Source organism: Dasypus novemcinctus, chromosome 16, assembly GCF_030445035.2.
Source record: "Dasypus novemcinctus isolate mDasNov1 chromosome 16, mDasNov1.1.hap2, whole genome shotgun sequence".
NCBI lineage: Eukaryota > Metazoa > Chordata > Mammalia > Cingulata > Dasypodidae > Dasypus > Dasypus novemcinctus.
The window spans coordinates 85,943,884-85,955,483 of NC_080688.1; the positions used below are offsets into that span (position 1 = coordinate 85,943,884).

Consider the following 11,600-nt stretch of genomic DNA (forward strand, 5'->3'; position numbering starts at 1 on the left):
GCTAATAAAATGAAGATTTAAAAATTGACTTACGCTATTTAATCTTTCTATGTTAAATTTTACTCTGTAAAATTCACCAAGCTCTCTCTGCTCTTTTAAAAACACATTTTAGCAATGTTAGCTTTATTTCTTAGTTAAAAAAAAAAAAAGCTGTTATCTCTTGGTACAAAATAAATAAATGCCTTCATTAATTTAACCTCTATAGTCAAAGGTTAATTCTAGTCACAGTATCTAAAATTTAGGGTTTTGCCACAGAATCTAGAATTTAACTTTTATGTTTTATTCTTGAAGTAAAATATTAAACTAAAAAAGATATCTGAAATTTTGCCTCAGCATTAATAAAATTTAGAGACAGCTATGGTAAATAATTTCATACATCTAAGAATTCCTGCGAATATTTTTAATAAGGGCCATTTCAATAGGTGTCCAGAAGGATATTATTAGCACTATACTTTCAAATCTGAATTATATTGCTTAGGACACTAAAGTAAGTAATCACAATTGGATAATACAATTTCTGGACAGTCAACCAATGTTCCTCTTTAATTTCTGAAGTTATATCAGTGAACCTTATTTAAGGAAGGAATTAAATGTAAAATAAATATGAAAGCACTTCCCTTGTTTCTCAGATATTAAACTCTATTATTAATTTTGATAGAATTGCATTCATCATCTGTGAAAGTTTCAAACATTATTTTCTAGGTAATAATTGAATCATCATATGAAATATTTGGGAGGCTGAAGATAGTTATTCAATTAGCTATAGAAAGATTGTATTAGGAAAGTGTACAAGTTGGTGATTAGCCTGAATCCATCTCCCATGTGATAGTCAAGCTTTGTTTTGTGTCTTTCCCTGTCCTATATATCTGCAGGTGCTGACAGCTCAAGGATATCTATTTCGACCAGCACTGGGACCTACCTGAAAACAGGGCACCTGCTATCTGCTCATTCCCATCTCTTGGCAGCCTGTGGAGTGATGGCCTTTCCCCACAGGCCCTCCCCGCCTCAGTGGCCATCTTTTCAATCTCACTTTTGATTTCAAAGAAAAATACAAAGTGGATTAACTCTTCAATGGATACGGATACATTTTTTGCTTTTATGAATGCCAACTTCTTTGTATCTGCATCGGGGTTACCTTGCTTCCTTCAGCATCATTAAAATGCTTTCCTTCTTTAAAACAAATTTATTCTACTTGGCTTTTGATCTTATTTTTCCTGGTTTATCTAGAATCTGGACTTCACTGTAAAACTTATCTTCTCTCTCCATCATATTTCCAACTCTCCCTTTGCACTGACTTCTTCAACCATACCTATAAAATAGATTTAAATCTTAGGAAAATTATAAAACCTAACCTCTGCTAGACCCTTAGGGTCTTCTGTTAAATCCTAATTTTTTTCCTTTAATTTTCTTTCATGAAAACCCTTCAAGATGAATATTCTGTAATTACTAATTGCTATTCCCAATTCTCCATTTGCCATTTATTTTAGTTCAATAAACTGTCAAATAAGGTATTCTATGTCCTGAGCACTGTTCTCAATCCTTCCATTCTTAAATACTAAAGTTTTTATTCCTGATTATAAAGGCAATATGTCCTCTTTCCAGAAAACTTTGAAAGTATAAAAACATGTGAAGTAAAACACAAAAGTTATCTACTAGTATTCAACCATACATTTTGCCCAATTTCTGCTCTCTGAATAGTTATATGATTGCTTATGTGTATTCAGAGGTTCATTCTGTACATGTGTTTAGATACATTTAAATGATTGTAATAGCTAAGATGTAATACTCTCTCTTATGCATTGTTCTAAGCACTTCAGGGACATAAACTCATTTAATCTCAACATCAGTGCTCAATTTATTTCCCAGTTTCCCAATGAAGGAAAGAGGATAAGAGAGTTCAAGTGTCTTGCTCATTAAGTGGCAGAACTGAGATCACATTCGGGCCGCCTGACTCCTCCCGAGGCTGTGCTTATGGTGTCTATTCTCCACCATCCCCCTCTGGCTACACACACACGTGTGTGTTCACTCCCAGTCTCATGGGTAGGCCAGAGATATTGGCTATAATATGTATGTATAGTATGCTATTAACATAATCGTAATATTGCTGAAAATTATATTTTGAATGTTTTCCTAATTTACAAATATTTTTAAAACACCGTTTTAAAGGATGTATATTATTACAAAGGTATGAATATACTATTTTTAAATTTATTCCCCTGCTTTTAAACATTTTGCTTTCTGCTTTCAATTCTTCTAATAGTGTTTTATTATAATAAGCATAGATGTTTATAAAATTCTGTTCCAATTTCTCATTATGAACTTCAGAGAAACTCCTGGAAATGGAAACTCTGGGTTGAAGAGTGAAATGACTAAGTTATGGCACAAATTACCAGTAATTTATCAGGAAAATATGTCAGTTTCTACTGCTATCAGTCCTTTAACTCTAGGTGTTTCGTATTTCATTCATTCACTCAATAAATGTATAAGTGGCACCTAACCTGGGCCAGACAGTGTGAATTGTCTGGGGACATAGCAGTGTCCTGGGGGAACACAGACACACAGTAGACATGGTCACGGAAAGGAGCTCTTGTCTGCTGGTTTCGGGTATGTGTGTGTATTGCGGGGGGGGCAGCAAATAATAAATTAAAACATGCATAAAAACTATAGAAATTTATTTTTGGGTGTGTGACAGGAAATGTCAGGATACAGTACACAGAATAATAGGAAGGCTGAGACTTCGTTCAGGTTGCCAGGGATGGCCTTTTGGACATGGTGACATTTAGGCTGACGTCTGAAGGAAGAAAAGCAATCTTCCTTTGAAAAATAGGAGCAAGACCATTCCAGGCTGAGAAAAGAAGAACCAGCTCAAAGTCCCCAAGGCAGAAGAAAGGGTTTGGTGTGTTCTCTGTTAGGTCAGGCTGTGAGTTTGGATCACAGTAGTCAAAGGGGAGAGGGTCTCAAAGCGAGCGAGGGGAGACAGATGGCCAGAACACACAGGACCTCTTTTTGGTTTGATGTGATTGAAGCTCACTGAACACAGTTAAAAGTGTGAGAGGGCTTTGTATTTTTATAAATAAGTGTGGGATCATTGGGATGTTAATGTTTGAGACAAGATCAGGATGACCTGATAGAAGCATCCATTCAAAGTTCAGGAGCCAAACTGTGGGAAAAGAAAAGTCACTGAAGGGATTTGACATGTATTTTTAAGGCAGGAACTCTCAGATCTTCTCCCTTTTCACCAATGTAACATCTTAGTCCTTTCTGCCATCTTCTCTCAAATGGCCTAGAGGAATTGGCTCCTAACTGGCCTCTCTGTTTTCAGTCTTGTTGCTTCCCCAATCTCAATTTACTTCATAGCCACCAGCGTGACATTTTAAAACGCTTAACCTTTCTCCCCCAAACAAATAATGTTGGTTGAATGGCATAAGATGGAGTCAGTGGAGAGGAAGTATTCTCAGATATTCTTCTAGTACACTGCATGGTGATCCCAACTGAAACACAAATTCTCTCTCTGCCCAACACTACAATATTGTCGTCAGGCTCAATTCTATGTTTGGTGAACATTTCAGTCATCTACACAGTGACCATAAGGACGTCCCTCTTGTCTTTTACCTCCACCACCACCTAATAAGCTATTGATACCACTTGATTTTACTTGTTTTACAAATTTTCTATCTATTTCCTCATTATCACCCACAGCCTACTTTACTTATAGTCCAAGCTATTAAAGTGTTCGTCTAATTTGTGTTTTGGTTCCTAGTCCCTTCTCTTATAACCCACCCTGTGATAATATTTTCTCCATAGGCTGACCTGAGTGTTCATTCTAATACACAAATTAATACAACACAAAGAGAAAAAGAACTATTACACCTCCATATGAAACTGCTTAGTAGCTCCCCACAGCTCACAAGGTACATATAAGAGTAAGTTTGGAATTCAGACAAATATTGATTTCAGTCTTGCCTGTATTAACTTGCCCCAGTTGCTTAGCCTCCCAAATTTTTCAATTTTCCATCTAGAAAACTGCAACATTAGCTGCCTTAGAATGCCTAATGCCTACTGTAAAGACTGGTACCTAATAGGTTTATAATTACTATTGAATATTATTAGTAGTAGTAATTATTCTTAATCAAAATAATCATAACTGGGATCAGTATGATGATGGTCATTACCACTGAGCATAGTTTCATCATAGTCTGCCTGTGCTCCATGCTCACATCTCCTGACTCTTTCTGCCCATGTCACCCTGAGCTGCAGACCAAGCTACACCGATCTGTCTCTGCATATGACTTTATTTTATTCTCCCAAGCACATACTTCATTCCTTCAGTGCAGATAATGTTTTGTTGCTTTATCTTTAGCATCTTTCAAATCGAATCTGTGAATTGAATAGGAAGCACAATTCAATTAATAGAAATCAGTTTTAGGCCTGTTAATCTTACAAATACAAATAAAAATAATAATAATAATCTTCAATAATAATATGAAGAATATTGTTGCTGAGAATTCTAGATTGACCAGGAAGCTAGCAGCTCTACCAAATGTCATCTAAAAAATCCCTTCCAAGGATCAATTTATGCAAAGGAGAATTTTCTAATCACATGGAAATTCAGATTGTCCTAGTGTCACACCTGATTTTGTTCTAGCCCATGAATCACTTGGCTTCATTGAAGGCTGAGCTAATTAGTTACATATGATTCAACCTCTCTTGCTTTCAGTACAGCACGTGTCTCCCTCCTCATTTTCTTATTCTCTACTTGGGTCCTTGTTACATATTCTCCTGCTTTAAATTTCAGATCTTTCCTATACCATGCATAGTTTGTGTATTTGTGGTCTTAACGCAAATTATTATTTAAGTAAGATTACAGAGGGCAAGTAGAGCTTGAGGCTAACCTGATTATTGTGGCAAACTCTATTCTTAGTTTTTCCCAGGCATTGCCTCAGGGCCCACAGGATTTGCAGTGATACACTTATACAATTCTGACTTGAATTTTCTTATGGGAAATGATGCAAGTTCAGGAGCTCTACAACCTTTTACTGAAATAATTATTTTCAAATCCCCTGTAAGTGGTTATGTAATTCAAAAGAAGGAAAATAGCCATTGCAGCACTAATAAAATGTCCACTACTGAAATTTTTTAAAAAATAATGTTTAAATTTTTTCTTAGTAGGCTCCTTCTTCTATAAAGGGAAATGATGTTTTGTCTCAGTTTGCTGAACACAAGAAATGGGTTGGCTTTTATAATGGGAATATATTAAGGTAGAAGCGTATAGTTATGAGGCTGTAAAAAGTGTCCAAATCAAGCATCATCAGAGATGCTGTCTCACCAAAGATGGGCTGCTGGTAATTCTGGACCCCTGTCACATGGCCAGGCACAATGGCGGCAGGTTTCTGCTAAGGTTTCTCTCTTCCCCCTCAGGCTCGTTTTGCTCCCTGAGCCCAGCTGTGGGCTCCTCCAGGCCTCCTCTTGTCTTTTCAGTTTCAGGCTGCTCTGCTGATTCCAGCCTCTGGCCTCTCCCAGCCTCTCGGCATTTCTCTGTCTTTCCCTGACAGTCGGTGATCCTGGAGTCCTCTCTCACGCAGCAGGGTAAAATGACCGCTCTGCTCTGTTTCTCTGTGTGTCTCTGCATGTTTCTCCTGTTTATAAAAAGACTCCAGCAAGAGGGCTGAGGCCACCCTGGGTCACCCCTCACTTAAGTACTCAAATCAAAGGCCCCCAACTGAATTCAGTCCAATCAAAGGGTCCCATGCCCACAGGAAGGGACCAATTTAAGAGCATAATTTTGTGGGGTCTGTTAAAGACTCAAAGCAGCAGTGTTTACACTCAGAATTTCAAAGCAAGAAACTATTCCCAGTACTCACATCCTGAACTGGAAAAGAAGTAGAAATTTATGTTTTATATATTTCCTGAAGTATATTATTGCAGTTAGACATTCTGATAGCTTTTTATTATGGGAGAGAATCTGCTTAGTATGGTTTCGTTTATTCAGAAGACAAGAAGCCATCTGTAAAGAAATTATACTGTGTCATGACTAAGCATAAAGAAATTATTTTTCAGAGAAGCAGACAGAGAAAACTACACAAAGCAAAGAATCTAGGCCATCTGACTTAGAACGAAGGAAGCCGTACATCGCATATGCCTGGTTAGAAGATGCGTTTCCATTGTTAATTTTATAAACTCACTCAGCCTTCTAGAATTTTCATATTAATGCTTTGTACACTCTTATTTTTATATGCTTTGCCTAAAATATATACTCTTGATCTCAGAAATAAGTAAAAACTTTAACATTTTATGTTTTAAGAGATATTTTTAGCTTATAGTGTAAATAAATCCTAGTTGACAATCTGAATTGATTTTCCTTCAATCTCTTCCAGATCTCTTTGGATTTTAGGATTTTTAAAAAGATGAGAATAAAATTAAGTGAGAATTAGTAAATACCACAAGCTGAAAGTTGGCAAAACATTAGTATCACTAAAATATACCATTTTTCTTCTTTGTGTATGATTCTTTCCTATCCTAGGGGAAAAGCATCTACCATAAACTACCTTCCAATCCATTTTCCTTCCATTTTCATTCTTTTTTTTTTAAGATATATTTATTTACACATACATACACACACACAAACACACACACACCATCTGCTCTCTGTCTAATCACTGTCTATTCTTCTGTGTCTGCTTGTCTCCTCTTGGGCAGCCCCAGGAAAATATCCTGGGACCTTCAAAGTGGGAGAGAGGTGATCAATCTCTTGCACCACCTCAGCTCCCTGGTCTGCTGCATCCCTTATTGTCTCTCCTTGGGTCTCTTTTGGTTGCATCATATTGCTGTGCCAACTCTCCACTCAGGCCATCTTGCCATATGAGCCAGCACTCCTGCTTGGACCAGCACTCAGTTCAGCCAGCTCTCTATTTGGGCCAACTCACCACATGGGCCAGCTTGCCTTTGCCAGGAGGCCCAGAAAATCAAACCCTGAACCTCCCATATGGTAGACAGGAGCACAATCACTTGAGCTATGTCTGCTTCCTTACTTTTATAAATATTTCAGCCCGCCTTATATCCTTTCCATCTCCCTACCATTCCTTGTTCTAACTACTGCCACAACTTGTAGCACAGGCAATAGAGAGGTACCAAAAGCCTGTACAATGTCAGAGAAGAGTTAACTTAAAGCTGATGGCATGTCCCTTGATATCCCAGAGTTGCCAAAAGTGTAGCTTAGCAAACTCCTGCTACTCTCTGCCCCTACTGCTTCGACATTTACGCATCTTTTCCAGTAATGAAGCTCCATTTCAATCCACTGCAATTGTGTCACAGGTTCTGTTTTTAAGTGCACATAAAAACACATTTTTTTATCTGACACATGCTTTTAGAGAGAAATGAAATTGGAAGTTGGACATGTCTACCAACCATATTATTATTAATTAATATAGTCAGCCATGTCATTGAGGTTAATTGTGAAAGATTGCATAACTAAGATTCTTTTCTAAATGGGAATTATAGTAGTTTTTGTGTATGCCAAAACTGCAGCAAAATTCTTTTTACTTTGACTCATTAACTCAAAAAAGGAAAGAAATGGTATTTCCACCTACCAAATGAATAGTATGTTGGCTACATATGTACATTGATGATCATTCTACTTTCTCTTACTTTAAATGATGCCTTCTGCCATGAGAATATCATCCTGCAAAATTTAAAAGTGGAAGAGAAAAGCATAAATACTGTGCATTTTGTGATTGTTACCTTAGCTCTGTCACTTTCTGTACCTGAAGAAATTGCTAGCTTCCTGGCTTGTGTATTTGTCATATAATATTTCTCTTCTATGCAAAGATTTTCCTCTTTTCGGAGAACCTATGCACTTAGGTGAAGTTAAGATCCATTATAGGCTGAAGTTTCTCTACCTGTGTGTTTATTTAGATTGACATCTCAATTATTAACTTTATTGTTATGATTTCATCCCATTTTCTATCCCATTTCATGTATGATGTCATATTTCTGTCATATTCAAATTTTAATCATCTTACTCTGCTTGGAAGCACAGGTATTGTAGTCTATTTCATCAGGCATATCATGTTTATATAATATGAAAATGATTTTAAACCTGTTTGTGTTTCACTTGACCAGAACTCAGGTAACTGTGTTTGATGCATGTGTGTATAAGTTCTGACCAATGAGTGATCAAGGCTTCCACCCTTTCACCCACTGGACCACAGCATTCTGGGTTGGACTGAACAGAAGGTTCTGGCAGTTGTCTCCAACTACACGTGCCAAATATAAAGCTTGATGTATACTTATAATATTCTATGAGAGAGACTTACTAAAATCTTATTTAAGTGGCAAGACTTGGGAAAAATATTCGTACTAAAAATTAACCTGGGGACCAATTGAGTCTTCTGTCTAATTTACCTACTGACTGATATAAGAAATGGCCTCTGTAGCCAGATAGCCTCAACAAGTAACAATTCCACTTTGCAATGGGCGTTAAAAATAGCTACCCATAGGATGGTTTCATGAGATTGGGTTATTGTCGCTATTATGTATATGAGAAAATCAAAGCTTTTAGAAGTTCCAGAACTCATCCTGTTTCATATGGGTAGAATATTGTGGGTCTGGTTTTCAAACCCATGTCTACTAGATTCCACGCACCATTTTCTATCCATTTTGTTGCCCTTCAACTCTGGGTAGCTGTATAAAGACTGTTATATTCCAAGGGGAATAGTGGGAAATCAGATGCTCAATTTTATATCTGAGGGACATGGCACTGTGACATTGTAACCACTGAATTAAGGACATCCACTTTTGATTTTAAATAATATGTAGTTATTGCAAGCATCCTGTCATATATCTAAACCTCAAGTTAAAGAATTAAGTTCAGGTTTTTATCTATGGTTGTGCCTTTTAACTTGCTTCTAACAAAATTTGCCTTTAACACTTATATATACTTTTAAACCTACAGATTTTTCCAAACTAAGGTTTCATCATGCTTTTCTGGCTTGAAATTTTAATTTGTACAATATAAACACCATAGACATGATGTTTTTGATTATTAATTTCAATAAATGGCATTGTTATCAACCTTTACATTGTTAATCTTTTGTGCTTTATATTCATTTATATTACATTGAATTTTATTTTGGAACTTTCACATTCCATATTTTTATATATTATCTGTTTAAAAGTATAAGTAATTAAAAATGAAGTTTCATTAACTAAAGGACATTTTTAAGATAAAATTCTATTGAGCTATATCATTCATACATGAACATAACTAAACATTAAATGTATAGTTAAATTTGTGAATTTGCCATACATGTATATTATCTTACAAGCTCGCATGCATCTCCCCATCACCAACACCTTGCATTGTTGTGAAATATTTGTTACAAACTGTGGAAGAGCATTACTGAAATATTTAGACTTAATGGTACTATTTAGCTCATATCTTACATTTGGTATATTTTCCCCTAACCTACCCAATCACTAGCACACTATATTAGTATTATATATCTGTTATTGTTCAGGAGAAAACATTCTCATATTTGTTCTGTTAACCACATTCCATCACACACCCCTGGATTCCCTGTGTTATACAATCCCATGATTGGTACAATCCATTCAGTGCATCCACTCAGTGGCTCTCATTTTCCTCACAGGGTTGTACTACATTTTGTTTATCCTTTCATTGGTTGGTGGACACTTGGGCTGGTCCATATATTAGCAATTGTGAATAATGCTGCTATGAACACAGGTGTGCAAATTTCAGTTCACATTCTTGCTTTCAGTTCTTCTGAGTATATCCTTATTAATAGGATTGCTGGATCATATGGCAGTTCTCTGTTCAGCTTCCTGAGGTACTGCCAAACTGTTTTCCACAGATGCTGCACCATTCTACATTCCCTCAACAACGAAGGAGTGTTCATATTTCTACACATTCTTTCCAGCACTTGTAGTTTTCTGGTATTTTTTTTTAATATTGGCCATTCTTTAAGGTGAAAATGATATATCATTGCAGTTTTGATCTGCATTTCCCTAATAATAATAGCTAGTAATGTTCAACATTTTTGTCATGTGTTTTTTTGACCATTTATATTTCCTCTTTGGAGAAATGTCTATTCAAGTCTTCCACCATTTTTTAATCATGTTGTTCATCTTTTTATCATTGATTCATATGATCTCTTTATATAACATAGATATCAAGCCCTTACTGGATATGTGATTTCCAAATATTTCCTCCCATTGAATAATTGAATAGACTGTGGTTTTACTGTCTTGACAAATTCTTTTGATGAGCAATTGTGTTGAATCTTCATTTGTTTTTTGTTTTTAGGAGGTACCAGGGAGTGAAGGATTGAACCCAGGACCTCACACATGGGAAGAAGGCACTCAACCACCTGAATTATATTTGCTCCCCAAATGTAGCAAATTTTGAGGAGGTCCCATTTTTCTATTTTTTCTTTTGTTGCTTGTGCTTTGGGTGTAAGATTTAAGAAACTACCACCTACCACAAAATCTTGAAGATGTTTTCCTACATTTTTCTAGGAGTTTTATTGTTGTCGTTTTTGTATTTAATTCCTTGATCCATTTTGAGTTAGTTTTTGTATAAGGTGTAAGATAGAGGACTTCTTTCTTTCTTTTAGATATGGATATCCATGTCTCCCAGCACCATTTGTTAAATGGACTACTCCAGCCCAGCTGGGAAGGCTTACCGCCTTGTCAAAAATCACTTGATTGTAGAGGTGAGGGTCTCTTTCTGAGTTCTTAGTTTGGTTACATTGGTCAATCTGTCTGTCTTTATGCCAGTACCATGCTGGGGTTTTTTTTGTTTTTGTTTCTGTTTTTTTAATACTGCAGCTAAGTAATATGCTTTAACATCAGGAAGTGAGAGTCTTCCAACTTCATTCTTTTTAAAAATATTTTTGGCTATTCAGGGCCCCTTACCCTTCCAAATAAATTTAATAATTGGCTTTTCTATTTCTGCAGAAAAGTCTGTTCAAATTTTTATTTGGGATTTCACTGAGTCTGTAAATTAGTTTGGGTAGAATTTATATCTTAACGATATTTAATCTTCCAGTCCATGAACATGGAATATTCTCCCATTTATTAAGTCTTCATTTTCTTTTACCAATGTTTTATAGTTTTCTGAATACAGGTCCTTTATGTCCTTGGTTAAGTTTATTCCTCAATATTTGATTCTTTTAGTCGCTATTATAAATGGAAATGTTTTTCTGATTTCTTCCTTGGATTGCTCATTAGTAGTGTACAGAAATGCTGCTGATTTTTGCCTTTTAATCTTGTATCCTCCTGGCACTTCGCTGAACTTGTCTATTAATTCTAGGAGCTTTTTGGGGGGATTTTTCAGGATTTTCTAGATATAGGGTCATACCATCAGCAAAGAGTGAAAGCTTTACTCCTTCCTAGCTGGGTGGCTTTATTTTTTATCTACCCTAATTGCTCTAGCTACAACTTCCAGAACAATATTGAATAAAGTGGTAAGAGTGGGCATCCTGGTCTTATTCTGATCTTAGCAGGAAAACTTTCAGTTTTTCACCATTGAATACTATGCTAGCTGTAGGTTTTTCATATATGCACTTCACCATATTGAGAAA

The 11,600-nt window shown here is 36.1% G+C and overlaps 1 protein-coding gene across 1 annotated transcript in view; it reads left to right on the top strand.

Annotated features, from left to right (window-relative positions):
• The window catches only part of CCDC102B (coiled-coil domain containing 102B), a 349,731-nt gene extending 340,666 nt beyond the window's left edge, over window positions 1–9,065 (top strand). Inside the window, exon 11 of the mRNA XM_071208584.1 lies at window positions 873–9,065. The gene's annotated coding sequence lies outside the window, so the exon portion shown is untranslated. The remainder of the gene's footprint in view (window positions 1–872) is intronic.
• The last annotated feature ends 2,535 nt before the right edge of the window (window positions 9,066–11,600 follow it).